We start from the raw sequence: 12,422 nt of genomic DNA, 5'->3' as shown, positions 1-12,422 counted from the left end.
TTGATTATCTGTGTGCTAACCTGATACCTAGTATGTCAAAGACGGTGTGCCAAGTAAAATAACTGGTTTCACACCATATGGTATTGCATGCTGCAAATCTTAAAGAGAAGTGTTGTGTGGCATTGACACAGCTTTGGGCATGTTGTGGCATGCTGAATGTGATGCAAGCAATTCTACTTTCAGTACTCCAAATAGTGGGGGCACTCAATGCCAAAGAGGTAACAAAGTCTCTGGAATTCATTTCAAATATTATTGTAAGTAACTTATGGGCAACTTTGCAGCCAAAAATGCTCCATCCTTCCGCTGCACATTTGCTGGAGCTCCAGTAGAAGGTTGGAAAATAGGCCAGTGCTCAGGCGCATGAGTCTCATACGAACATTGGGGATTCTGCCAGGTTTTCTAAGGAGAAGGGGCTACGTCAGGAGGGGAAAGGGACAAGGGTTAGGACTCCCATTCAAGAACCAACCAAAACAGCATTGGCAGCTGGTATGCCCAGAGAGAATAGGAATACTTTATCGTGAAGGGTGCACATGGGCTTCGCCTGAAGGTTCAGGCCAGGATCACTGCTTGGATTCAGGAATTTAATCCTAATTTTCTTTTAAGTTAATGCAGCTGTGAAAATGGTTCCCTAGTAAAGGAGGCTGCTGGGGAGCTCTTCAGGAGGATTGAGGAATAGGGGTGCTGACTACTACCCTTAAAAGGACATTTTATATTGTAGCTCTGTGGGCAGGCACATAGCTGAGATGCATACCAGGATGTGTAGGCATATATCATTACAATGTGAAATAAGGACCCTTCTGCTGACTCAGAAAAGCCCACTGGAATAAGTGACAGAGGCTATCTGAGAGGGATCCAGGTGTAATTGCTGGGGTCACTTTCCAACAGACTTTTAAGAGCTCTTAGCATTATGGAGACTTAAAAACAGTTTTATTTCTGGCAATATTCTCACACTCTACTGCTTCTACTTTTAATTGAAAACTGATCACTTCCATAAATATTTTAATTGGTTAGCTTCAAGTCAGAGCCATTTGAGTTTTTATTGTTCTATATGTATTTCCAAATTGAACATGCTGAGATGGTTGCAATGAACCAGGCCATTATTTGGGGGAAGTTTTTGATTGATTGAAATGACACTTTCTTCCTTGTGCAGAGAAGTATCATTTAATTGGTTACTGTACCCACTAGTTTTATGGTTCTGTATTTGTTGAATTCTGGTTACCTTAACCTATTCTGAACTGAACTAATGAAGGATTATAAAAATGTTAAAGAAACATTGAGTGCCGCTGCCGAAATGACCTGTGTGCGGGGTCTACCTCCAGGGGCTTGGTGAAGCCCTCCTTGCTGACCAAACTCCCGAGCATCTGTGCATTGTATCCCAAGGGATTTCTTCCCTCCGTACCCTCCGTCAACCCCACAATCCTCAGGTTTGGCCGATGTGAACGGTTTTCTTGGTCGTTAACCTTGTCCATCAACCCCTTCTGGGTTATGACCAGCCTTGCCACCTCGGCCACGAGTGCAGCAATCTGGGGCCGGATTCTCCGATCCCCCCACAGGGTGGGAGAATCCCTGGGGGTGGCACGAATCCCGCCCCAACGCCGGCTGTCGTATTCTCCGGCGACGTTTTTCGGGCGGCGGGCGGGACTCATGCCACGCTGGTCGGGGGCCATTGGCAGCGGCTCTCCCGGCGATTCTCCGGGCCCCGCTGGGCCGAGTAGCCCTCCGTTTTTGGCCATGTCCCGCCGGCGTGGGTTACGCATGGTCCCACACCGCGGGACATGGCAGGTAAGTCAGCATGGGCAGTCCTGGGGGGGGGGGGGGGGGGGGGGGGGGGGGGGGGGGCCGATCCGACCCTGGGTGTGCCCCCACGGTGGCCTGGTCCGCGATTGGGGCCCACCGATCTGCGGGCGGGCCTATTCCATGGTGGCACTTCTTCCTTCCGCGCCGGCCCCTGTAGGGCTCTGCCATGGCCGGCGCGGAGAAGAGAACCCACCATGCATGCGCCAAAATACCACGGCCGGTCTGCGCATGTGCGGAATCACGCCGGCGGTTCCGCGCATACATGAGATCACGATGGCCGTTCTGCGCATGCGCGACCTCACGCAGTCCCTTTGGTGCCGTCTGGAGCAGCGCCAACCCCTCCGGCGTCCACCTAGCCCCTGAGACAGGTGAGAATTCCTCACCTTGGGGGCCCATTGACGCCGGAGTCGTGGCACCGGTTTTCCCGCAGGCATGGGGACATAGTCACCGGAAAGAAGGATCCCGGCCCTGGTCCCCTTGGTCCGTGGCGACTTTTTCGCGGTCCCATGTCGTCGCCTTCTGGGACTACCGCCTTCGCTCTATATTGCCCATTGCCTCTCTCATGGTGTCCGAAGCGGCCCCACTACCGCCACAACATCCACCATGTGGTATTTTATCATCTTCTCTCTATGTTTCTGGAACTCGGAGCTATTGAAGCCCATCATTCTGTCCATCAACGCCTGGGTCTGCACTGGGAACTCTGCGGGGTCACTCCTCACTGGTTCTGTGCCTCCATGTGTGTTTCCCTGTTCCGAGGCTGAGATTTACTTCCCCTGGTCTCTACAGGCTTTTCGGCTGGGCGGCTGATTTTTTTTCCCATCCTGCCTGGCAGTGCGATCGGTGGGGCGTTGATTTTGGGGGGACTTCCTGAAACTCTGGTGCCCATTTGTTGGGGTCAAAAAGTCTTAGTCGGTGTTCTTAGACGAGAGCCACTTTTCGTGGGACTGCTCAGCTCATGGCCACCGCCGGAAGTCTGATAACTATACATTTAACGAGAAACATAAGGTTGTGGTTGTTGCTATGCTTGAATTGAATTAAATTGTAATTTAATCACTTTTATGGTGGAGTCCTGAGGAAGTAGTTCCGCTCTGCTTCACGTTGGAATTTATTCAGGCCTTGCCACTTTGATTTACATTCATAGTTTATCATAAATGATAGATGATTTATGCTTCACATTGATACTAAATTTGTGGATTGTGATTGCACACTGAATTTAATCGTTTGACATTAACGGCTTTATGAACATGAGGAACTCTACTCAGCACATGTGATTATCCCTCTGCAATGGTGTTTTATCTTGGTTCCCATTTCTCTGACAAAATAGCCTGGGTTTTAATTTAGAGGTTCCTCCTGTGCAGTGGGGCTGTTGTGAGTTTGGGAAACGTACAACAATAGATTTCCTGACTGTCTTTCAGAATTTGACTGCAAGATACCTTTGAGTCTGATTCCCACCCACAGGAAGCCTGATTACCAGATAGGTGGGCTTTTGGTTGGGAAGCCTGCTTTACAGGGTTTAGGACTGCTGCCTCACAGCGCCAGGGAACCTGGTTCGATTCTGACCTTGGGTCACTGTCTGTGTGGAGTTTGCATGTTCTCCCTGTGTCTATGTGGGTTTCCTCCGGGTGCTCCGGTTTCCTCCCACAGTCCAAAGATGTGCAGGTTAGGTGGATTGGCCATGCTAAGTTGCCCTTAAAGGTTACATGGGGTTGCAGGCATATGGGGGGGGGGGGAGGGGAGGAAGAGAGAGGGGGGGGCCCTGGGGCTAGGTAGGGCGCTCTTTCAGGGAGTTGGCATAGACCCGATGGTCCGAATGGCTTCCTTCTGCATTGTAGGGATTCTATGATAGAGCAGGCATAAGTGGAGGAGGGAGGGGGATTGTGGGGCGGTAGGAGGATTATTGGGAAAGTGGATCCAGATATTGGGAAGGCCTAGATTGGGGGTTGGAAAGGGATTAATGGTGGTTTGTGAGAAGCAGATAGTGGTTGGGGCAGGGTGGGGATTGAATGTGGTCAGGAGCAGTTAGAGGTCAGAGGGGTATTATGGTAAATACCACTGGTCACACACTACGTGTATTATGGTACTGCCACTGTACTACAGTTAACACAGTAAATTCCTGCCAGCTGGCTCCTCCCAGCAGGCGCTGTATACAAGTGTATGCTCTCCTGCGCTGCTTCCATTCTGGTTCCAGATGCAGGAGGCTCAACATCTAGTGCAATAAAGCCTCAATTTATTGTACTAGAATTTTAGAGATGAACGTCTTAATCAAGCCTGATCGCCTGGAGCTGAACCCTCACGCAGCCACAGCCACCTTCAAGCACTGGCTAGCCTGCTTTGAAGGATACCTCTGAGCATCCACAGAAGTCCTCTCAGACCCGCAGAAGCTCCAGATCCTCTACTCACGGGTGAGCCCACAAGTTTTCCCCCTCATTCGGGACGCACCCACCTACACGGAAGCGATGATGCTACTAAAAGGACAGTACATCAGGACTGTGAATCAGGTGTTCGCCAGGCACCTCCTGGCCATGAGACGGCAACTCTCGGGGCAGTCTCAGGACGATTTCTTGCGTGCTCTCCGGATACTTGGTTGGAACTGTAATTGCCAGGCAGTGTCGGCAGTCCAACACACAGAACTGCTGATCAGAGACGCTTATGTCACGGGCATTAACTCCAATTACGTTCGCCAACGGTTATTGGAAGGGGGTACGCTCGACCTTACAGAGACCGTGCAGCTCGCTAACTCCCTAGAAGTGGCCTCCCGCAATCTAGAGTCCTACACCTCCGACCGCGCGGCATCCTCGTGGGCATCATGGGCCCCCCCATCTTCCGACTCAGGTACGCCGCAAGCCTACGGCGTGCGGCAGCCAGCCAACTCCGGAGGCCCCAAATGCTATTTTTGTGGCCAGAAGAAGCACCCCAGACAACGCTGCCCAGCGCGGAGCGCGACCTGCAACGTGTGTGGCAAGACGGGCCACTTCGTCTCCATTTGCCAGTCCCGATCGGTCGCTGCCGTTTCCAGGCCCAGCATCACTACACCCCCCATGTGCGATCCAGGGGCGCCAAATCTTCGCCGCCGCCCGCCACGTGCGGCCCGTGGGCGCTGCCATCTTGGACGTTGTGTGCCGCCACCTTCGACGACATCGTGGACCGCGCCTCAGGATCCCTGCTCGCCTGACCGTTCGCGGCCCGCCGATACCTTCGCCACCGCCGATCAGCCCAACATCTCCCACCATCTTCTGCAGCTCGCCTCCATCACCCTCGATCAGTCTCGGCCCCGCAACCTTGCGACCGCTACGACGACTGTAAGGATCATATGGCATGAGACGACCTGCCTCTTCGACTCCGGGAGCACAGAGAGTTTCATCCACCCTGCTACTGTAAGGCGCTGCTCCCTCCCGGTCCTCCCCGTCACCCAGAAAATCTCCCTGGCCTCTAGATCCCATTCTGTACGAATCCGGGGGGTACTGCGTCACGACCCTCTCCGTACAGGGGGTAGAGTATAGCAACTTCAGACTCTACGTCCTCCCCCACCTCTGCGCTGCTCTGTTACTAGTTCTCAATTTTCAGTGCCACCTCCAAAGCCTTACTCTGAAGTTCGGCGGACCCCTGCCCCCCCTCACCGTCTGTGGCCTCAGGACCCTGAAGGTCGATCTGCCCTCACTTTTCGCAAACCTCACGCCGGACTGTCAGCCCGTCGCCACGAGGAGCAGACGGTACAGTGCACAGGACAGGACCTTTATCAGGTCGGAAGTCCAATGGAAGTCCCTAACTTGAAGGTGGTTTGTGGAGGAGCTGTTGTCAAGTGACACTTAAACCCGAAACACTTCTTCAGTGTTTCCCTCCCTACCCCCTCCTCTAACCAAAAAACCCCCAACTGCTGTCAAGAACAAGAGGAAGGCTTGAGGGCAGGTAGAAGTCGAAAGAGGTTGAACCGTGACATCACAGCCTGCAGGTAAGGGACTGGCTGGTGACTGGTAAGTAGTTTTTATTTTATTTTCCCTCGGGTGTTATCGTGCGGGGCGCAGAGGTTGCTGAGTGAGTGCTTGCTGAGAAGGGGAGTGAACAACAGGTAAGCTCTTTCTTTCTTTCTTCTATTTTTATCTAGAGGGGATGGCAGGGAAGGCAGTACAATGTTCCTCCTGCAGAATGTTTGAGGTGAGGGACGCCGTCAGTGTCCCTGCTGATTTCATCTGTGGGAAGTGCACCCATCTCCAGCTCCTCAGAAACCGCGTTAGGGAACTGGAGCTGGATGAACTTCGGATCATTCGGGAGGCAGAGTTGGTCATAGATAGAAGCTTCAGGGGTGTAGTTACTCTGAAGAATAAAGATAGATGGGTGACGGTGAGAGGGACTAGGAGGAAGCAGTCAGTACAGGGATCCCCTGTGGTCGTTCCCCTTAGTAACAAGTATACCGCTTTGGATACTGTTGGGGACGACGACTTACCAGGGGTAAGCCATGGGGTACAGGTCTCTGGCACAGAGTCTGTCCCTGTTGCTCAGAAGGGAAGGGGGAGAGGAATAGAGCATTCGTCATTGGAGACTCCAAAGTTAGGGGGATAGATAGGAGATTCTGTGGGAACGAGAGAGACTCGCGGTTGGTGTGTTGCCTCCCAGGTGCCAGGATGCGTGATGTCTCGGATCGTGTTTTCGGGATCCTTCAGGGGGAGGGGGAGCAGCCCCAAGTCATGGTCCACATAGGTACCAACGACATTGGTAGGAAAATGGATAGGGATGTAAGGCAGGAATTCAGGGAGCTAGGGTGGAAACTTAGATCTAGGACAAACAGAGTTATTATCTCTGGGTTGTTACCCGTGCCGCGTGATAGCGAGACGAGGAATAGGGAGAGGGAGGAGTTGAACACGTGGCTACAGGGATGGTGCAGGAGGGAGGGTTTCAGATTTCTGGATAATTGGGGCTCATTCTGGGGTCGGTGAGACCTCTACAAACGGGACAGTCTGCACCTGGACCAGAGGGGTACCAATATGCTGGGGGGGAAATTTGCTAATGCTCTTCGGGAGGGTTTGAACTTGTTCAGCAGGGGCTTGGGAACCCGAATTGTAGCTCCAGTATACAGGAGGTTGAGAGTAGTGAGGTCATGAATAAGGTTTCAAAGTTGCAGGAGTGTACCGGCAGGCAGGAAGGTGGTTTAAAGTGTGTCTTCTTCAATGCCAGGAGCATCCGGAATAAGGTGGGTGAACTTGCGGCATGGGTTGGTAACTGGGACTTCGATGTGGCCATTTCGGAGACATGGATAGCGCAGGGACAGGAATGGGTGTTGCAGGTGCCGGGGTTTAGATATTTCAGTAAGCTCAGGGAAGGTGGTAAAAGAGGGAGAGGGGTGGCATTATTAGTCGAGGACAGTATTACGGTGGCAGAAAGGGCGTTTGATGAGGACTCTTCTACTGAGGTAGTATGGGCTGAGGTTAGAAACAGGAAAGGAGAGGTCACCCTGTTAGGGGTTTTCTATAGGCCTCCGAAAAGTTGCAGAGATGTAGAGGAAAGGATTGCAAAGATGATTCTGGATAGGAGTGAAAGTAACAGGGTAGTTGTTATGGGGGACTTTAACTTTCCAAATATTGACTGGAAACGCTATAGTTCGAGTGCTTTAGATGGGTCTGTTTTTGTCCAATGTGTGCAGGAGGGTTTCCTGACACAGTATGTAGATAGGCCAATGAGCTGCGAGGCCATATTGGATTTGGTACTGGGTAATGAACCAGGACAGGTGTTAGATTTGGTGGTAGGTGAGCACTTTGGTGATAGTGACCACAATTCGATTAAGTTTACTTTAGTGATGGAAAGGGATAGGTATATACCGCAGGGCAAGAGTTATAGCTGGGGGAAAGGCAATTATAATGCGATGAGACAAGACTTAGGATGCATCGGATAGCGAGTAAAACTGCAGGGGATGGGCACAATGGAAATGTGGAGCTTGTTCAAGGAACAGCTACTGCGTGTCCTTGATAAGTATGTACCTGTCAGGCAGGGAGGAAGTGGTCGAGCGAGGGAACCGTGGTTTACTAAAGCAGTTGAAACTTGTCAAGAGGAAGAAGGAGGCTTATGTACAGATGAGACATGAAGGTTCAGTTAGGGCGCTCGAGAGTTACAAGTTAGCTAGGAAGGACCTAAAGAGAGAGCTAAGAAGAGCCAGGAGGGGACATGAGAAGTCTTTGGCAGGTAGAATCAAAGATAACCCTAACGCTTTCTATAGATATGTCAGGAATAAACGAATGACTAAGGTAAGAGTAGGGCCAGTCAAGGACAGTAGTGGGAAGATGTGCTTGGAGTCCGAGGAGATAGGAGAGGTGCTAAATGAATATTTTTCGCCAGTATTCACACATGAAAAAGACAATGTTGTCGAGGAGAAAACTGAGATTCAGGCTACTAGACTAGAAGGGCTTGAGGTTCATAAGGAGGAGGTGTTAGCAATTCTGGAAAGTGTGAAAATAGATAGGTCCCCCGGGCCGGATGGGATTTATCCTAGGATTCTCTGGGAAGCTAGGGAGGAGATTGCTGAGCATTTGGCTTTGATCTTTAAGTCATCTTTGTCTACAGGAATAGTGCCAGAAGACTGGAGGATAACAAATGTTGTCCCCGTGTTCAAGAAGGGGAGTAGAGATAACCCCGGTAACTATAGACCAGTGAGCCTTACTTCCATTGTGGGCAAAGTCTTGGAAAGGTTTGTAAGAGATAGGATGTAGATAGACTGTGATCACAACTCAGCCTTTTTGACCTTTCAACAGCTTTTGGCCTGGTCAACCATTTTTCTGAAGAATTATCTCATTATTGGCCGAATAGCAAAGTGGGTGGGAAAAATAGGATGGAATCCGTCGGCCCCAAGAGAGGCTTCTAAGAGAGGCCCCTAAGAGACAGGATGTATAATCATCTGGAAAGGAAGAATTTGATTTGAGAGAGTCAACACGGTTTTGTGAAGGGTAGGTCGTGCCTCACATACCTTATTGAGTTCTTTGAGAAGGTGACCAAACAGGTGGATGAGGGTAAAGCAGTTGATGTGGTGTATATGGATTTCAGTAAAGCGTTTGATAAGGTTCCCCACGGTAGGCTACTGCAGAACATACGGAGGCATGGGATTCAGGGTGATTTAGCAGTTTGGATCAGAAATTGGCTAGCTGTAAGAAGACAAAGGGTGGTGGTTGATGGGAAATGTTCAGACTGGAGTCCAGTTACTAGTGGTGTACCACAAGGATCTGTTTTGGGACCACTGCTGTTTGTCATTTTTATAAATGACCTGGAGGAGGGCGTAGACGGATGGGTGAGTAAATTTGCAGATGACACTAAAGTCGGTGGAGCTGTGGACAGTGCGGAAGGGTGTTACAAGTTACAGAGGGACATAGATAAGCTGCAGCGTAGGGCTGCGAGGTGGCAAATGGAGTTTAATGCAGAAAAGTGTGAGGTGATTCATTTTGGAAGGAATAACAGGAAGATAGAGTACTGGGCTAATGGTAAGATTCTTGGCAGTGTGAATGAGCGGAGAGATCTCCGTGTCCATGTACATAGTTCCCTGAAAGTTGCCACCCAGGTTGAGAGGGTTGTTAAGAAGGCGTATGGTGTGTTAGCTTTTATTGGTAGAGGGATTGAGTTTCGGAGCCATGAGGTCATGTTGCAGCTGTAGAAAACTCTGGTGTGGCCGCATTTGGAGTATTGCGTGCAATTCTGGTCGCTGCATTATAGGAAGGATGTGGAAGTATTGGAAAGGGTGCAGAGGAGATTTACCAGAATGATCCCTGGTATGGAGGGAAGATCTTATGAGGAAAGGCTGAGGGACTTGAGGCTGTTTTTGTTAGAGCGAAGAAGGTTAAGAGGTGACTTAATTTAGGCATACAAGATGATCGGAGGATTGGATAGGGTGGACAGTGAGAGCCTTTTTCCTCGGATGGTGATGTCTAGGACGAGGGGAATCATAGAATTTACAGTGATGAAGGAGGCGATTCGGCCCATCGAGTCTGCACCAGCTCTTGGAAAGAGCACCCTTCCCAAGCCCACACCCCCACCCTATCCCCATAACCCAGTAACCCCACCCAACACTAATGGCAATTTTGGACAATAAGGGCAATTTAGCATGGCCAATCCACCTAACTTGCACATCTTTGCACTGTGGGAGGAAACCGGAGCACCCGGTGGAAACCCACGCACACACGGGGAGAACGTGCAGACTCCACACAGACAGTGACCCAAGCCGGGAATTGAACCTAGGACCCTGGAGCTGTGAAGCAATTGTACTAACCACTGTGCTACTGTGCTGCCCTTAGCTTTAAATTGAGGGGAGCTAGATATAGGACAGATGTCAGAGGTAGGTTCTTTACTCCGAGAGTAGTAAGGGTGTAGAATGCCCTGCCTGCAACAGTGGTGGACTCGCCAACACTAAGGACATTCAAATGGTCATTGGATAGTCACATGGACGATAAGGGAATGGTGTAGATGGGCTTTAGAGTGGTTTCACAGGTCGGCGCAACATCGAGGGTCGAAGGGCCTGTACTGCGCTGTAATGTTCTATGTTTCTACGGGAGGGGGTAATTGAAGCCAGTAACAGCCCCTGGAGAGCTCAAGTGGTGGTAGTTAAGACTGGGGAGAAACGGACTTCCGGTTGTGGCTATGCGGAGCTAAGTTGCACGTTTGGCAGCTCCCGCCAGAAACGGACGTTTGGGCTCTTTTTAGGGCCCCCAGCGGCATTTGTTCGATGGTTCTCAGTGTGGGAAGGTGATAGTAACATTTCCCCGGCATTGTATGGATTGGACCAGGAGTGGAGCGGTGAAAAAAGTAGTTTTGGAGTGGCGAAAAGTGCGAGGGAGGAAAATCAAGATGGCGGCGGGTGGAGGCCAGGTAGCGTGGGCGCAGTGGTCGCAGGAACAGCAGGAGTTTCTCCAGCGCTGCATCATGGAATTGAAGGCAGAGCTGTTGGGGCCGATGAAGGCTTCGATTGACAAGCTGTTCGAGACCCAGAAGGCCCAAGGGGCAGCAATCCGGGAGGTCCGGGAAAAGGCCTCGGAGAACGAGGACGAGATCTTGGGCCTGGCGGTGAAGGTAGAGGCGCACGAGGCGATGCATAAGAAATGGCAGGAGAAGTTCGAGGACATGGAGAACCGGTCGAGGAGGAAGAACCTGCGGATTCTGGGTCTCCCGGAGGGAGTGGAGGGGTCGGATGCTGGAGCATACATGGTCACGATGCTGAACACGTTGACGGGCGCGGGGGCCTTCCCGGCGCCCTTGGAGCTGGAGGGGGCCCACCGAGTCCTGGCAAGGTGGCCCAAGCCCAATGAGCCGCCGCGGGCGGTGCTGGTGCGGTTCCACCGCTTTGTGGACAGGGAGTGTGTCCTAAGGTGGGCAAAGCAGGAGAGGAGCAGCAAGTGGGAGAATACAGAGGTCCGGATATACCAGGACTGGAGCGCAGAGGTGGCGAAGAAGAGGGCCGGGTACAATCAGGCTAAGGCGGCTCTGCGTCGGGAGGGGGTGAAATTTGGAATGTTGCAGCCGGTGGGACTGTGGGTCACTTCCAAGGACCGCCACCACTACTTCGAGACGCCGGAGGAGGCGTGGACCTTTATCCAGGCCGAAAAGTTGGACTCAGATTGAGGGTCGGTTGCGAGGGGATGTCGAGAAGGGATTGATGTGATTGTTGTGTTTTGGGGGGATGTTCTGTTCTGTTTGGTACTGTTTTTGTTTTTGGGTGCTGGGTGGGGTAGGGTGAAATGCTTCGTAGTGGGGGTTTGGTGAGAGTGTGCGCATCAGTGGTTGAAAGAGGGGGCCCCATTGGGGGGGAGAGGAGAGGGGAGACCCGAGGTGGGGGAGCTGGGATCAGGCCGCGAAAGGGAGCTGCGCCTGAGGAGGTGGGGCCGGCTTGGTGGAAAGCGCGGGTTTTTTCTTCCCGCGCTAGGGAAGGAAGGGAGCAGGGTCAGGGGGAGGGGTGGTGCTGGAGTTCCACCCGCTGATGGACAGGAGGAGGGGGGGGGAGGGGAGATTCTCACACTGGGGGGGTCGATGGGGTGGCGGGAGCGGCCGGGGTCAGCTGACTTATGGGAGTTCTATGGGAGGAGCAACGCAGCTAGTGGGGGGTCCTAGCTGACGGGGGATGGGGTGGGGGGGTTGCTGGGTTGCTGCTGCATTGGCCAAAGGGGAGCTGGAGCCTGAAGAGAGAGTCTGGGTGGGGGGTCTGCCGCTGGGGGTAAACGGAGAGTGTGGGAGGCGCGGGCACGCGGCTGGCTTTGAAAGGGAGATGGCTAATCGGCAGGGGAGGGGGGGGGGGGGGGGGCAGGAAGCCCCCTTTTCCGGCTGATAACTTGGAATGTGAGAGGCCTGAACGGGCCGGTCAAGAGGGCCCCTGTGTTCGCGCATCTGAAGGGACTGAAGGCAGACGTGGTTATGCTCCAGGAGACGCATTTGAGGGTGGCAGACCAGGTTAGGCTGAGAAAGGGGTGGGTAGGGCACGTTTTCCACTCTGGGTTGGACGCAAAGAATCGAGGGGTGGCGATTTTGGTGGGGAAGCAGGTGTCGTTTGAGGCGCTGAGCGTCGTGGCAGACAATGGAGGTAGGTATGTGATGGTGAGCGGTAAGCTGCAGGGGGTGCGGGTGGTCTTGGTGAATGTGTATGCCCCGAATTGGGACGATGCCGGATT

The 12,422-nt window shown here is 52.4% G+C and overlaps 1 protein-coding gene across 1 annotated transcript in view; it reads left to right on the top strand.

Moving 5' to 3' along the window:
- The window catches only part of LOC140389809 (ubiquitin carboxyl-terminal hydrolase 13-like), a 194,329-nt gene that overhangs the window by 89,068 nt on the left and 92,839 nt on the right, over window positions 1-12,422 (top strand). The gene's annotated exons all lie outside the window — the stretch shown is intronic.

This window comes from Scyliorhinus torazame, chromosome 14, assembly GCF_047496885.1.
Source record: "Scyliorhinus torazame isolate Kashiwa2021f chromosome 14, sScyTor2.1, whole genome shotgun sequence".
Taxonomy (NCBI): Eukaryota; Metazoa; Chordata; class Chondrichthyes; order Carcharhiniformes; family Scyliorhinidae; genus Scyliorhinus; species Scyliorhinus torazame.
The sequence above is the reverse complement of the archived record's forward strand: the minus strand, read 5'-3'. Positions and strand labels throughout refer to the sequence as shown.